A 14585-nucleotide genomic window follows, 5' to 3' on the forward strand; every position below is an offset into this window, starting at 1 on the left:
AAAACTGTCCTACACTAAAGGCATTTATCGGTATAACTATATTGCTCAGGGGTGTGAAAAATCCAGAGTTGAGCAATGTAGTTACACGGCCCTAACGCCCTGTGTAGATAGCGCTACGTCAGCAGGACATATAGCTTGAGGGGGCTGGACTAATGAAGTCCGACGGGAGAGATCTCTCCCATTGGCTTAGAGCATCTGTAATAGCATGCTACACCAGTGCAGCTACATGGGGGCAGCTGTGCCAACATCAGCTTTATTGTGAAGCCGGAGCATCAGACACAAAACCAGAGAATCAGGACTCAACATGCGAGTATCTGGAAGTCTGAAATTGGAACCGGACACGTTCGTTGCCTCATTGGTTACCATCATTTCCACAGCCTGAAAGTCCTTGTTTCTGTGAAAATAGAATGAATTATATTGAAATTATATTTCATTAAAGAAATGCTACTTGAAGGGTTTGTTGAAATATAGTTGTCAAGAAGAGAAACATTAAGGAGTGTGAGACAATGGGTCCTCAAACTAATTAACTTAGAGCTCCTACTGAGCTGGGAGATTGGTAAACATTAGTATGCAAGTAAGATATGTATGTATATTTGTCAGTTTCTGCTTCCTTTTGTCTCTTATGTTAAATTGGCTTATCTGTATATATAAGTTAGCTTGAGCCTTTGCAGGGGGCTCACATATCTGGGTGCATTGGCAAAGTGCTTTGCTAATAAACAGAATGGTCTGACAAATTATGTGAGTCCTGAATCTGACTTTGACATTACCCAATGAGGCACCCAGTTTGGAATCCATGAGGAGGGAATGTCCTACGAAGCACTCTCTCTCTTTGAATCCAAATGGTGAAGGATGATTGTTCTCAATCTAACCCTGGCATGCTTTGGATCTGTAATCAGTGAGTTGTACAAACAAACAATTTTCCTTGGGGCTTTGGTCACCATAGCTTCTTTTACTGGGATGGAAACCAAGAACGGAGCGTGTACTCATTCAACCCCAGTTCTTTCCAAATCCTTGGCCTTGGTTAGGGTAAATGTACACTTCCCTGAAGTAGAATCCTTTACAAAAGCACTCAAAATCTCAGCAGTGTTAGTGAGGAATGGCTTCCTGAAACATGCCCGGCTTTTCTTTAATTTGGTGGCACAATTCCAGGCAAGGGACTGGATACAGGCCTGTTAGTTATCAGAGCTGGAGTTTCTATTCAAAACTAGCTATTTTTCTGCAGCTATTAGATTTCCAACACTGATTTCATTTCATACACTTTTTTTAGCACCTACAAAGGATAAATTCAATAAAAAACCCACTTCTATTTCCTCAACATCTGCATCATGAAGGGGACCATTCCCCATGCCATAGAATTAGTTAGGTTATTTAAAATTTTTTTAGTAACCTAGCATCCCCCATAATGGGGGACAAAACAGCCCCCTTGCCAGAAGTGGCTCTACCAATTGATGGAACCTGGGATTTAAACTCCAAACGATCACACGGTACTTGGGATCAAATTCCCCTTCCACGTTTTTGACACTTTCATCTCCAGGCATAGCGACTCTGATATAGGATTAAAGAAGTCAAAGCATCATCTCCAAGCACAGACAGCTGAGACCGCTTCATCACGTGACACTTTGAGAAGTGGAGGGATAGAATGTGACGAAGATCCCTCCTGTCTGAGCCATGCAGAGTTAACAGGTCTGGAGCGATGGGGAAGGAGGGAATCTCTGAGTCACCCCATCTCCTTCCAGTGTCACAGAGGCTGAAATGACACTTCTTTTCCTGCCCCTGCTCCTCTTCCTTTAAATATAATTGGGAAAGTTCCCAATATAACTGCTCTTCAGCACAACCCAGAGCAACGTGAGAACAACTGGCAATGATATAATCTGAATCATTGGTGATTCCGAACAATAATTTTGCAATAGGAGGAATAGTATAGATGTGATGCTCCCTGGTTCCTGATAGGAAGGGCACACTCAAATTATTCGTGAGACAATGGAGTAGATAGGAAGGACAAATGGGTCCACCTCAAAACAGGGTGAACTGCAAAAGGCAAAAATGGGCCACTCATTTGGACACGCTGAGGGATAACGGTGCTGCAAACAGTTCAAACAACTTTAAAAGCTACTATGTGGGAATCAGGAAAAGTATTAAAGAAAAAAAAGTACAGCTAGCCCTAGTGGTTTTTATGGTGTTGATCTCCTGTGCAGATTCTTGGATGGCTAACATGGGCTGAGTGCCAAGAGAAGGTTTTCCCACACTCACGGCATTCATAGGGCCTCTCCCCTGTGTGGTTCTCTGATGAGTAACAAGGTTTGAGCTGCGATTGAAGGTTCTCACACTCACGGCATTCATAGGGCCTCTCTCCTGCGCGGATTCTCTGATGCTTTATAAGGGCTGACTGGTCATATACGTTTTTCCCACACTCAGTGCATGCATTTTTTGTCTTTCCCCTGAGGATTTCCTGCTGTGTTGTGCTTTCCTTGAGCTCCTTCTGAGTTCCCCGACAGGAAATTAATTTACCCACTTTATCCCTTGGCCGATTTCCCTGCTCTCTCTCTGGTCTGTGCTGAATCTCACAGGATTTTCCCTGCTCATGACTCCTGGACACGTTCCTTTCCGATCTTTGTGATAATGCTCTGTGTTTATCCACTTGCCCAGCATCTTCCTGCTGAGAATTCTGCTCCTCTTTCTCACATGCCATCGCATCACCTGCTGCGGTAGAGACAGAAACCTCAAACAGGGATGGAAAGGGGAATGCCAACGAAAAAAAGTGCTGGAGAGAGGTCAAATAAAAGCAGGAACTGAACTCCTCCAAACACTTCCCCTAACTGGGAGAGAGGAGGGGATCAATTCAGCCTTCACATCCCATCAAATTCATGGGGGGAAGGGAGGAAGCTACTGCCTGATGTCTGCTCGGATCTACAGGAAGCCATGAGCTATAGTTACCCTGAGGTTATGACCCCTGCTCGGGACAATAATGAACTGAGTGACCTCCCAAGGGCTTCGTAGGGCATCCCAGATGTTTCCTTCAGGCACTTACAGATTCTGAGTTGGTTTCATGTTTCCTCACCTTTGCAGGGAGCTCTCAGGGTCTGTCTTTCCTCTGAACCCTGGAGCTCTGAGACCCATGGCTCTTCCCCTTCTTCCAGCTGGGAAAACACATCAGGTTTGGAAATGGGAAACCCTGCTCCGATGAAAGAAAACAAAGGAGTTCAGGTGATTGCATAAGACTTTGTCATAAAAAAACAAAACATTCTATTAATTTCACTTCAGTGCTTGGTGTGACCTGGTGTGCCTTGGGGAGTCCTGACTGAAAACGCTAAGGTCAGGGCAGGCTAAAAAACGGGAGAAAAGATGCTCCCAGAACTGATGGCTAACACTGAAGTTAAAATCACCGACCACTCACAAACTATGCTTCTGATCCCCCACACTGGTTATTGAGAAGCTGAAAAAGATCACACAGCCCCCTTTATTGCATTCCAGTTCTCTGACTCCCAATCAGCACCTGTGTTCGGTACAGTGAGAGCTTATTTAAAAATTCTGGTCACAGAAACACAATGTTCTGACCCCAAAGGGTCAGCCATATTACCAGGTCAGCACAGGTTTGAATCATAGAATCTCAGGGTTGGAAGGGACCTCAGGAGGTCATCTAGTCCAACCCCCTGCTCAAAGCAGGACCAATCCCCAATTAAATCATCCCAGCCAGGGCTTTGTCAAGCCTGACCTTAAAAAAAAGGTTTGGATCTTACCCAAAATACCAGGCTGCCAGCCAATCCTTTAGCCTCTAAACTAAAGGAAAGAAGGAAAGGTCAGACACATTCAGAAATCTATATATCGGGTTCTTCACAGTATTGGTGAGTTCCTGGCTTGAAAGTCCGTCTGGAACACATCCACAGCTTGGATGGGTCATTCAGTCCTTTGTTCAAGGCTTCAGTTTGCAGAGAAGTTGCTCCAGAGGTAGGAAGAGGGATTGAAGAGAAAATGAAGATGATGCAGCTGCCCTTTCTATTCCCTTTGCCTTGTGGCTTGTACTTCCTGTGTCCCAAACACAAGCTTCACAGCACATGGCACGGAAAAGCCCTGGAGTTCTCAGTACACAGGCATACCCCTGCACATCTTGCTGACTCAATAGGCGTATCCCCTTGGTTCTTTTCATGGGCTCATTGTACAGCTGATGACCCTTGACAGGCCAGTGAAGAGGCTCGGCAGTGCTGATGTCAGTGTGTCCGGGGGAGTCACTGCACAAGTCTGGAAATACAGATATACCCTACATGTCTACAACTCACAACACAAAGGTGGTACAAAACATAGAAACAAAATGATCATACTTGGAAAATCATAGCATTTTCACTGACACCTTACATGGCATATCTAGCATGATTCATTGCAATTTCATCATATTGGTATTTTATTATTAATTATTATTATTAAAGTGTCTCTCAATTCCCTACAGTGTCACGCCTAGTAAACCAGTGAATTCCTAGGACCAGCTCCCTGGGTCCCTGAAGATGCTGAGCACTCTGCTTATGAGGGATTGAAATACCCACATATCTGCTGGGGACACACACAGACAGGCACAGTCTGTACCCTGTGACGAAGTTCCTGCTCTACCTTGGTGGGTCTTGCGCTTATTGGCGGATTTGCTCGCCTTGGAGCTTCCCGGCAGCCCTCAGCTTGGCCGTTTTTCTGAACCCACAGTCCAGGCTGACGACTCCTGGGTCTGACCAGGAGTTGGGAGGATTTGGGGGGAACCCGGGCCCGCCCTCTACTCCGGGCTCCAGCCCAGGGCCCTGTGGAATGCACCTGTCTAGAGTGCCTCCTGGAACAGCTCTGCGACAGCGACAACTCCCTGGGCTACTTCCCCATGGCCTCCTCCCAACCCCTTCTTTATCCTCACCATAGGACCTTCCTCCTGGTGTCTGACAATGCTTGTACTCCTCAGTCCTCCAACAGTCCGTGTTCTCACTCTCAGCTCCTCGCGCCCCTTGCTCCCAGCTCCTCACACGCACCTCACTAACTGAGGTGAGCTCCTTTTTAAAACCCAGGTGCCCCGATTAGCCTGCCTCAATTGATTCAAGTAGCTTCTTGATTGGTTGCAGGTGTTCGAATCAGCCTGTCTTACTGGTCTCCAGAAGGTTCCTGATTGTTCTGTTACTTTACCCAAGGAAAAGGGACCTACTTAGCCATCTGGCCTGACCCTGTTACAACCCCTATGTTCACTCTTCTAGAAAACTATGATCAATTATTTACATAGTATGGCTTGTTTGAGGTATCATTTGAAAATGCATAATCTACAGAATATTATCCTCCTGTTAAAATATGTGTAGCAACACTATGTAAAATTATGAGATTTTACTGTATCCTATTAGTGAAAAAGTTACAATTCTGTGGAACACCCTCAGACCAGTTCCTCAGAGACAGCAAGGCAAGCAGCTGGTCAAATTGCCATTCTCCAGGAGGGGGAAGGTGTGAAGAAGACATTTACATTCCTTCACAGGGACCACTTGAAGCTCATAGCTACAGCAGACAGCCGGTCACCATGACTCAGCTGAGAACTGAAGTTGTTTGTAGTACAAAGGACTGAATTATAAAAAGAGGGGAGGAAAATGCTTGAGACTCTCTCTCTCCCCCTTTTCCTCTGCTCATGACAGCTCCTGAAGAAACTGAACTTGGCAGCAGGGGCGAATTAGGGGGACTTCTGGCTGAAAGGACAGCCAGCCTGCCTCAGGATATAGTGAGAGAAACATTTGCTTTGTATCCGTTTTAGCTTGTTAACTTAGATGTTAGTTTGGGTTTTATCTTGCATTTCTTTTGTAAACAATTCTGGCTTTTATACCTCATTACCTGTAGTCAATTAATATGGTTTTTTTGCCGGTAGTTAGCCATCTCATTTTATTGTTTCATCTAAGCAGTGTGTTGGGATTAAAGTGTGTTGGAAAATCCATTTGGGATAACAAGGCTGGCACGTGTCATTTTCCACTGATGAAATGACAGACTTCATATGACCTTGAGTCGTTCAGTAGTGTGCTGGACAGTGAAAAATGCACAAAAGTCCGGGACCAGAGAATTTTCTGGGGTTCTCCTGTGGTGCACTGTAATTCGTGAGTCACTGACTAACAGCGCTCAATACTGTGTAGCTGGCAGCGAGTTACATGCTGGAGACTGGGTGTTAACTGCCCAGGAGTGGCTGTTCTCACAGTAAAGCAGTGTAAAAGCCACCCCAGCTTGGGCAACTGAGGGGAAACAGCTGTTCAACCAGTCAAGATTGCACTGTGGTTAATGTCACAGACACTCAATTTCAAAGCATCTCCTAAAACACAGAGAAAGTAAATCCATGTCCCAGAAGTTGAAGACTCCAGACAGAGGACAAGTCTCCCTGGAACTGCTTCTTGCAGAGAGAGAGGTCCAGACACAATGAGAGAGTCCTGGGGAAGCTGGAAACACTAACAATGGGCTGGTGGGGTTCAGTGGAGAAAGGGAACAGGAAGGGCAGGGATATCACTGAATGCAGGATCTCAGCAGTCCTAGATGTCAGGATAGCACCTAGTGCAGCCCATTGGAAAACATAATCCCAACTATACATATAAAATGGGGTCTACATTAGCTGTTTCCACTCAAGAGAGGGATCTTGGAGTCATTGTCGATAGTTCTCTGAAAACATCCACTCAGGGTGCAGAGGCAGTCAAAAAGCGAACAGGGTGTTGGGAATCATTAAGAAAGGGACAGATAATAAGACAGTACATAACTTGCCTCTACATAAATCCATGGTACGCCCACATCTTGAATATTGTGTGCAGATGTGGTCGGCCCATCTCAAGAAAGATACATTGCAATTGGAAAAGGTTCAGAAAAGGGCAAAAAAACCCGGACTAGGAGTATGAAACAGCTTCTGTATGAGGAGAGATATGTAAGACTGGGACTTTTCAGCTTGGAAAAGAGACAAGAGGGCATATGAGAGAGGTCTATAAAAGCATGTCTGCTGTGGAGAAAGTAAAGAAGGAAGTGTCATTTACTCCTTCTCAGAACACAAGGACTAGGAATCACCCAATCAAATTAATAGGCAGCAGGTTTATAAGAAACAAAAGGAAGTATTTCTTCACACAACGCACAGTCAACCTGGGGAACTCCTTGCCAGAGGACGTTGTGAAGGCCAAGATTATAATAGGGTTACAAAAAACAAACAAACACCATGAGAAATCTATTGAGGACAGGTCCGTGAATGGTTATTAGCCAGGATGGGCAGGGATGGTGTCCCTAACTTCTGTTTGTCATAAGCTGTGAATGGGTGACAGGAGATGAATCACTTCATGATTCCCTGTTCTGTTCATTCCCTCTGGGACACCCGGCGCTGGTCACTGTCGGAAGACAGGACACTGGGCTAGATGGACCTTTGGTCTGTCCCAGAGTGGCCGTTCTTAAATACCAGGGAACCTAGTGAGTCCAGTGCAATGGGAGGGAGTAGGAAAATCCCTGGCTGTGGAGAACACTGGGAAATTAGAAACTATCATTCAGAAGCAACAGACTCTAAATAGTCTAGAAAAGCAGAATGTGAAAAATAAGAATCGGGGTCATGTGACTTCAGGAATGAGGGACTCAAAAAACCAAGTCTGCAGAGAAGGTAGATTGTGGTTAGTGCACATGGGGTTGGGGGGAGCAACTCTCCAGGTCTCAAGGATTTTCACCAGCAACCGAGGCCATTGTCCCATGCACGGGGCAATCCGGAGCAGTGAGGAGTTGTGTCATCTGTAATCCTGGCTGAGTTTCAATGTTCTGCTGCTGGAGCTCCCTTGTCTGGATTCCCCCAGCCAGCATTCAAGGTCTGTGTGATCAGTAACCCTGGACCAGCCGCTCTGACCCCAGCAGCCTGCTTCTTACACCCCAAGCACTTTCTGGTCTGGGTGAAAAGGCTCAGGGTTTGAGAGAAGGCCAGGGGTAGGAAGCTTCTGCTCGTTATGCTGGACCTAACCCCCCGTTTTACTTGTGCAAACAGGAGATATTTGACACTGTGCGATTCTGCTCCTGTGCTCTCTTCCCACAGCGTTCAGCAGCAGGGGAGGGTCTCTGGTCGTGTGTGTGTCACTGGCATGCTGGGGTGATGCTGGAACAGGACAGAGCAGAGGTGGCATTGTGGGGGTGGCGTGAACCTCATCTCTTCAGTTCCCCTTCCAAGAACCGAGGGGACAGGAACCCTTACCCAGCGAGGTCACAGTCTCATAGGTCTCCTGCATGACATCTCTGGAGAGGGCTCTCTGAGCGGGGTCCAGCAGAGCCCCCTCTTCCCTGGTGAAATACACAGCTACCTCCTCGAAGGTCACCGGCCCCTGAAAGAGCCAGAGCCCCACACTCAGGACCTGCTGCCCCACTCACAGCCCCACTATTCACGGGGGAGAGGAGCCAATCAAACGGAAACTCTGGGTGGACCGCAGCCAACAGAGTCCCACCCCCACCCCACTCAGACCACCCAGGAAACACCAGGGTGAGGGGGCGAAGAGACACCCCTCCTCTCTCCCAGCAGATCCATCACACACCTACTAGCCACAGACTGATACCGGAGATGCTGCCCCGAGCAGAGTCTAGGGAGAGATCTCTTGTAGGAAGCCCAACACCCTCCTCCTTGTGAGGAGCTGGATATGAGGCAGGAGAATCTCCCCTAAGCCTGACTGGTGGCTTCCCCCTTCATATTTAAAGGCACCCACTGGTTAGTTGGGTCAGGCTCCAGCACTAGGAGTCTGGTCCTTTTTCCCAGCCCCATCTACGTGCGTTATTTTCTGTTCACCAAATTGGAGCATTTCCACCTCCGAACCTCATGGGTCTGTTCCAAGAATCTAGGCCACTTATTAAACAACTCCCAGCAGGTCTGCCACCCCCTGGTCTCCTCCCTTTCTCCACCCTGTGAATTTCCTGTCCCCGCTCCAACCTCCAAACCAGACGGTGCAAACCTTCCCCTCTCCCGTGTATTTGCTGTCCCTCTCCCTCCTGCAGGAACAGATCAGAACCCCCACAATAATCCCTACCTGAGCTGGCTCCCCTGCAGCTATGTCGCTCCCCTGTCCCATGGGAGGACGGGATGAACCGGAACGAAACGTGAGCGTCGTTCTGCAGCCTGATCGGGCGAGAAGGGCCGTTGTGGAGGTTTGGGAACGGGCATTAGTTCATTTCACATCACGGTTCCCCAGGCTCTTTCCTTGCAGAGCGAGATCCGAGATTCTGCCGTGCTGAGAAAATGCTAAAAGAAAAGGAGTACTTCTGGGACCTTAGAGACTAACCAATTTATTTGAGCATGAGCTTTCGTGATCTACAGCTCACTTCATCGGATGCATACCGTGGAAACTGCAGCAGACTTTATATACACACAGAGAATATGAAACAATACCTCCTCCCAACCCACTGTCCTGCTGGTAATAGCTTATCTAAAGTGATCATCAAGTTGGGCCATTTCCAGCACAAATCCAGGTTTTCTCACCCTCCGCCCCCCACACAAATTCACTCTCCTGCTGGTGATAGCCCATCCAAAGTGACAACTCTCTACTCAATCTCTGGATTACAGCAGAGACCTGGCCCCTCCTGCCAGGCTAAGCCCACAGACACACTTTTAACCTCTTTTCTCTCTCCCGCATCCCAAAACAAAGTCTCTGAACGCAATCCTAGAAAAAAGCAGAACCAAAGGAGTCCCTTTCGAGGATTCCCTCTGACACTGACCCCACGGCAGCCACACCCCAGCAGGAGGGACATGGAGTCAGGAACTGGGTTTTCCTCTCTCTCATCCTCGTCTTGTCCACAGGAAAGTGATTCTCCCCACAGTGCAGTAATACATCTGTCTGGGCAGATGAGAGAGCTGGAAATCTCTTTCAAAACTCTTTTATCCCACGGACCCTGTCAGTCTCTCTATCTCCTTTTCCCTGTGCCCTCTCCATGCCTGTCTGCTAGGAAACTCTCATTCCTGGGTTGTTTGCTCCCCCATGGCTGGATTTGCTCCTGCAAATGGCAGGAGAAATGGGGTGGGGGGCTGTTACTGTAGAGTCATTTTATAGTCCCTCACTGCCTGCCTGGGATTTCCCCATTGCCTGCCTAGGACCCCCACCTGCCCTCCAACAGGATCTGCCAGCCCATTTGCCTGGGACCCCCTCCTCCTCCCAGCAGGACCCCCTGACACTTTACAGGAGGACCCCTCACTCTGCGCCAGGGACCGCCCCACCACAGCTCTGTGCACTGGGCATGGCAATGGTCCCAGGAGCCAGCTGGGCAATCCCAGACAGAGCCCCTGGCACAGCACCAGGCAGTGTCTAATCCCCTGCCCCACCTGCCCAAGAGACCCCCACCCCCACTGGTCTGCAGCCAACAGGCCCCCAGCCATACCCACCTCCAGGACCCATAGCCTTAGGGCTGGGCACATCAGAACTACTCCCCGAAACCCCAAACCCTCCAGAACCCACTAACCTGACTAGGGTCCCCCCTGCCCAGCCACCCAGAGGCCTCCCCCTACCACAATGCCCCTTCAGCTCCCGCTGCAATCTCCCCACACAGACACCTGCCCCCCCCCCCCAGCAACAGTGTTCCCTCACAGTGTCTGGTAAGTGCATAGAAAGTTATCACCGCCCCCTGCTGGCCAGTCACACAGGCAGAGGGAGCCCGGGGGGACGCCTCTTTAACAGGAGAAGGGAAGCCATGGAGGGCCAAAATAAGTAAGAAATTTCCATACTCTGTCACTAGCAAATAATGGCCACTGTGGATCCACCCCAGAGTTGGCTACAGCTTTGAACTGCGGGAAGCACCCCCTCACGGAGACCCTTTGTCATGGGGTTTGGGATATTTCTGAACCACGCTGCACTCAGAGGGACCTCCTCATCCCGTGCCAGCTGGAGAAAAGAAAAGGGTCCAGCCAACTCTCCTGTTACCAACTGGGAACCACCCATCCCCCAAACAGGGGGAGGCCCCTGGCTTTGATGGGTATTGAATCTATGGCTAGTCTCTTTTATCAGCAAACATTTTTAACAGAGAGAAAGGAGGGAACAAATGATTCTCAAAGGCGAGGGAAAGATGATCATTGTTGCAGGGGGGTTAATTTCCCAACCAGGATGGAGAAGGACTCAGGGCGACAGGTTCCCCCCAAAGAAGGACAAGTTGCTAGGATTTAGAGACATGGGGAACAGCCCCAAACCCAAGAGGATTTTTAATTGACATTTGATGATGACATCGTAAGAGGGAAAACTGAGATTTGAGATCAGTGTTCAGAAATGAAAGAGAAAGGGTGGAAATCTGAGGGATTTTGGATCCATTTATGCAAATTATAGAGAGGAAAGTGGAAAATGAGAGGGATTTTATAGCAGTTGTTGATAGGAGGTAAAAGCTGAGTGTATTTCCCACCACTATTTGGTGAATGAATAGAGCGGAAATGGGCAACATTGGCAAACGTTTGAGATCCATATTCAGGAATCTGAGAAAAGGTGTAAATCTGAGATTTTCGTCGTAATTTATAATTACAGAGACAGGGAAAGCTCTCAGGGGCATATTCAATTAGAAGTAGACAACTAGAGTAAAAGTGAGGCAAACTTTTTTTATCAATCTTTGAGACGTACAGAGAAACGTGTCACAAACTACGCAACTGAGAACATGGGATAAACGCCAAGACCGGGGCGGGGGGGATTTTATGTGGCTATTAAATAACGAGCTGGAAAAGGGGGACCGTTTGTCATAGAAAATCCAGCCTGTCCAATACATAAACAGAAAGTGATGGTCCACCCCCCGGCTCCTGTTCACCTGGGCAGCAGGGAGCCCTCTGAGGGGCTGACTGAAGGGGGCGGGGGGGGGGAGCTGGAGGGCTCCCTGGGGGAGGGGAGGGGGCGGTAGTGGGGGATGGGCAGGTGGGGGGCAGGTGGGGGCTGGGGGCAACGGTGCGGAGTTGGGGGCATCAAGTGGGACTGGGAAGCCGGGATTGGGGGCAGCCCCATGGGGGACACGTCCCCTCCCTTCCCCGCCCCGGCAGAGACCCGGCGTCTCCTCCCACCCCCACGCCGGGGCAGCCAGGTTGGGGGATGGCTCCGGGCTCCAACTTCCCACCGACACCGGGACAAATCGCTGCGGATAAAACGGGGGGAAGGAAATCCCGCCCCCCCCCCCCACGGGAGGGGAGTTTCAATGGACATGTGAGGAGGAGGGAGAGACGGGGGGGGATCAGGGGAGACCAGAGAGCGGATCAATGAGGGGGGGTGGGGGGGAGTTTACAATCACGTGGGAGCTACCGAGAGGGAAAAGGGGAAAACCGGGGGGCATTTGTGCCCGTGGGGGGGGGAATTAACTCCCCCGCCGCCCCCCACTTCCCCCCCGGGAATTTCCTGGCTGCACAGAGACAGTTCAAACCCCACCCCCCGCAACTCCGGCTTCTCCCCCCAACACCCCCCAAGGGACCCCGCCCGCCGGGCCCCAGTCTCTGCCCCCCCGAATCCCAGCCGTGCCGGGGGCAGAGAGTCACTTTCCTGCCCCCCCCACCAGCGCTCCCCCCCCCGGGGGTCTCCCACTCACCGGGTCGGGGGCGGGCAGAGCCGGGGCTGGTCCCAGCTGGAAAAAGCCCCCCCCGGCCGGGCACGGGGGGGTTAATGACGGGCCCCCCCAGCACAGACCCCGGAGCGGAGCCGCAGCTGCTCCTCCGAGAGACCCGACACGAGGCAGCGCCTGGGGGCGGGGCCTGGAGCAGACAGGGGCGGGGCAGCGTCAGGGGGCGGGGCCTGGAGCAGACAGGGGCGGGGCAGCGTCTGGGGGCGGGGCTTGGAGACGACCAGGCGCTGCCTCGTGTCGGATCTGTAGGAGGAGCAGCTGCGGCTCCCCTCCGGGGTCTGTGCGGGGTGGGGCCCGTCATTAACCCCCCGTGCTCCGGTGAGTGGGAGACACCGGTGCGGGAGCGCTGGGCCGGGGGGGCAGGAAAGTGACTCTCTGCCCCCTACCTGCCCATCCGCCACTGCCGCCCCCTCCCCTCCCCCAGGGAGCCCTCCAGCGCCCCCCCCCGCCCCCTTCAGTCAGCCCCTCAGAGGGCTCCCTGCTGCCGAGGTGAACGGGGGCCGTGGGGGGGGGACCATCACTTTCTGCTTATGTTTTGGACAGGCTGGATTTTATATGACAAACGGTCCCCCCTTTTCCAGCTAGTTCTTTAATAGCCACATAAAAGCCCCCCCGGTCTTGGCGTTTATCCCATATTCTCAGTTGCGTAGTTTGTGACACGTTTTCTCTGTACGTCTCAAAGATTCCTCAAAAATACCCTCAACGTTTGCCCCACTTTTTCTCTAGTTGTCTACTTCTAATTGAATATGCCCCTGAGAGCTTTCCCTGTCTCCGTAATTATAAATTACGACGAAAATCTCAGATTTACACCTTTTCTCAGATTCCTGAATATGGATCTCAAACGTTTGCCAATGTTGCCCATTTCCGCTCTATTCATTGACCAAATTGTGGTGGGAAATACACTCAGCTTTTACCTCCTATCAACAACTGCGATGAAATCCCTCTCATTTTCCACTTTCCTCTCTATAATTTGCATAAATGGATCCAAAATCCCTCAGATTTCCACCTTTCCAAAGGTCCATCTAGCCCAGTGTCCTGTCTTCCGACAGTGACCAGCGCCGGGTGTCCCAGAGGGAATGAACAGAACAGGGAATCATGAAGTGATTCATCTCCTGTCACCCATTCACAGCTTATGACAAACAGAAGTTAGGGACACCATCCCTGCCCATCCTGGCTAATAACCATTCACGGACCTGTCCTCAATAGATTTCTCATGGTGTTTTTTGGTTTTTTTTTTTTGTAACCCTATTATAATCTTGGCCTTCACAACGTCCTCTGGCAAGAAGTTCCCCAAATTGACTGTGCATTGTGTGAAGAAATACTTCCTTTTGTTTCTTATAAACCTGCTGCCTATTAATTTGATTGGGTGATTCCTAGTCCTTGTGTTATGAGAAGGAGTAAATGACACGTCCTTATTTACTTTCTCCACGGCAGTTTTGATTTTATAGACCTCTCTCATATCCACCCTTTGTCTCTTTTCCAAGCTGAATCGTCCCGGTCTTTTTAATCTTTCCCCGTACAGAAGAGTTTCATACCTGTAATCATTTGGGTTGCCCTTTTCTGAACCTTTTCCAATTCCAATATATCTTTTTTTGAGATGGGGCAACCACATCTGCAGGCAGTATTCGAGATGTGGGTGTACCATGGGTTTATATAGAGGCGATAGGATATTTTCTGTCTTCTTATCTATCCATTTCAGAATGATTCCCAACATTCTCTTTGCTTTTTGCCTGCCGTGGCACACTGTGTTGATGTTTTCAGAGAACTGTGCCCAGTGACTCCAAGATCCCTCTGTTGAGTGGAAACAGCTCATTTAGAGCCCATCATTTTATATGTGTAGTTGGGATTATGTTTTCCAATGGGCTGCAATATGGTGCTATCCTGACACCTAGTCCTGCTGAGATCCTGCATTCAGTGATATCCCTGCCCTTCCTGTTCCCGTTCTCATAAAAGAAGAAGAGCATCCAAATGCGTGTTTACCTTCATTCCCTCAGCGGTCCTCATGGGAATCCCTGATCGGTTCCAAAGTGTATTAAAACCTTTCT

The 14585-nt window shown here is 49.7% G+C and overlaps 1 long non-coding RNA gene across 1 annotated transcript; it reads right to left on the minus strand.

The window, feature by feature from the left end:
• Window positions 1-334: 334 nt before the first annotated feature.
• On the minus strand, window positions 335-8213 carry LOC140904837 (uncharacterized). Its single transcript, XR_012156659.1, has 3 exons — window positions 8183-8213; window positions 3059-3172; window positions 335-394 (listed from the first exon to the last, which is right to left on the minus strand). It is a non-coding gene; the product is annotated as an uncharacterized lncRNA (long non-coding RNA).
• Window positions 8214-14585: the final 6372 nt, after the last annotated feature.

This window comes from Lepidochelys kempii, unplaced genomic scaffold, assembly GCF_965140265.1.
Source record: "Lepidochelys kempii isolate rLepKem1 unplaced genomic scaffold, rLepKem1.hap2 scaffold_94, whole genome shotgun sequence".
Taxonomy (NCBI): domain Eukaryota; kingdom Metazoa; phylum Chordata; order Testudines; family Cheloniidae; genus Lepidochelys; species Lepidochelys kempii.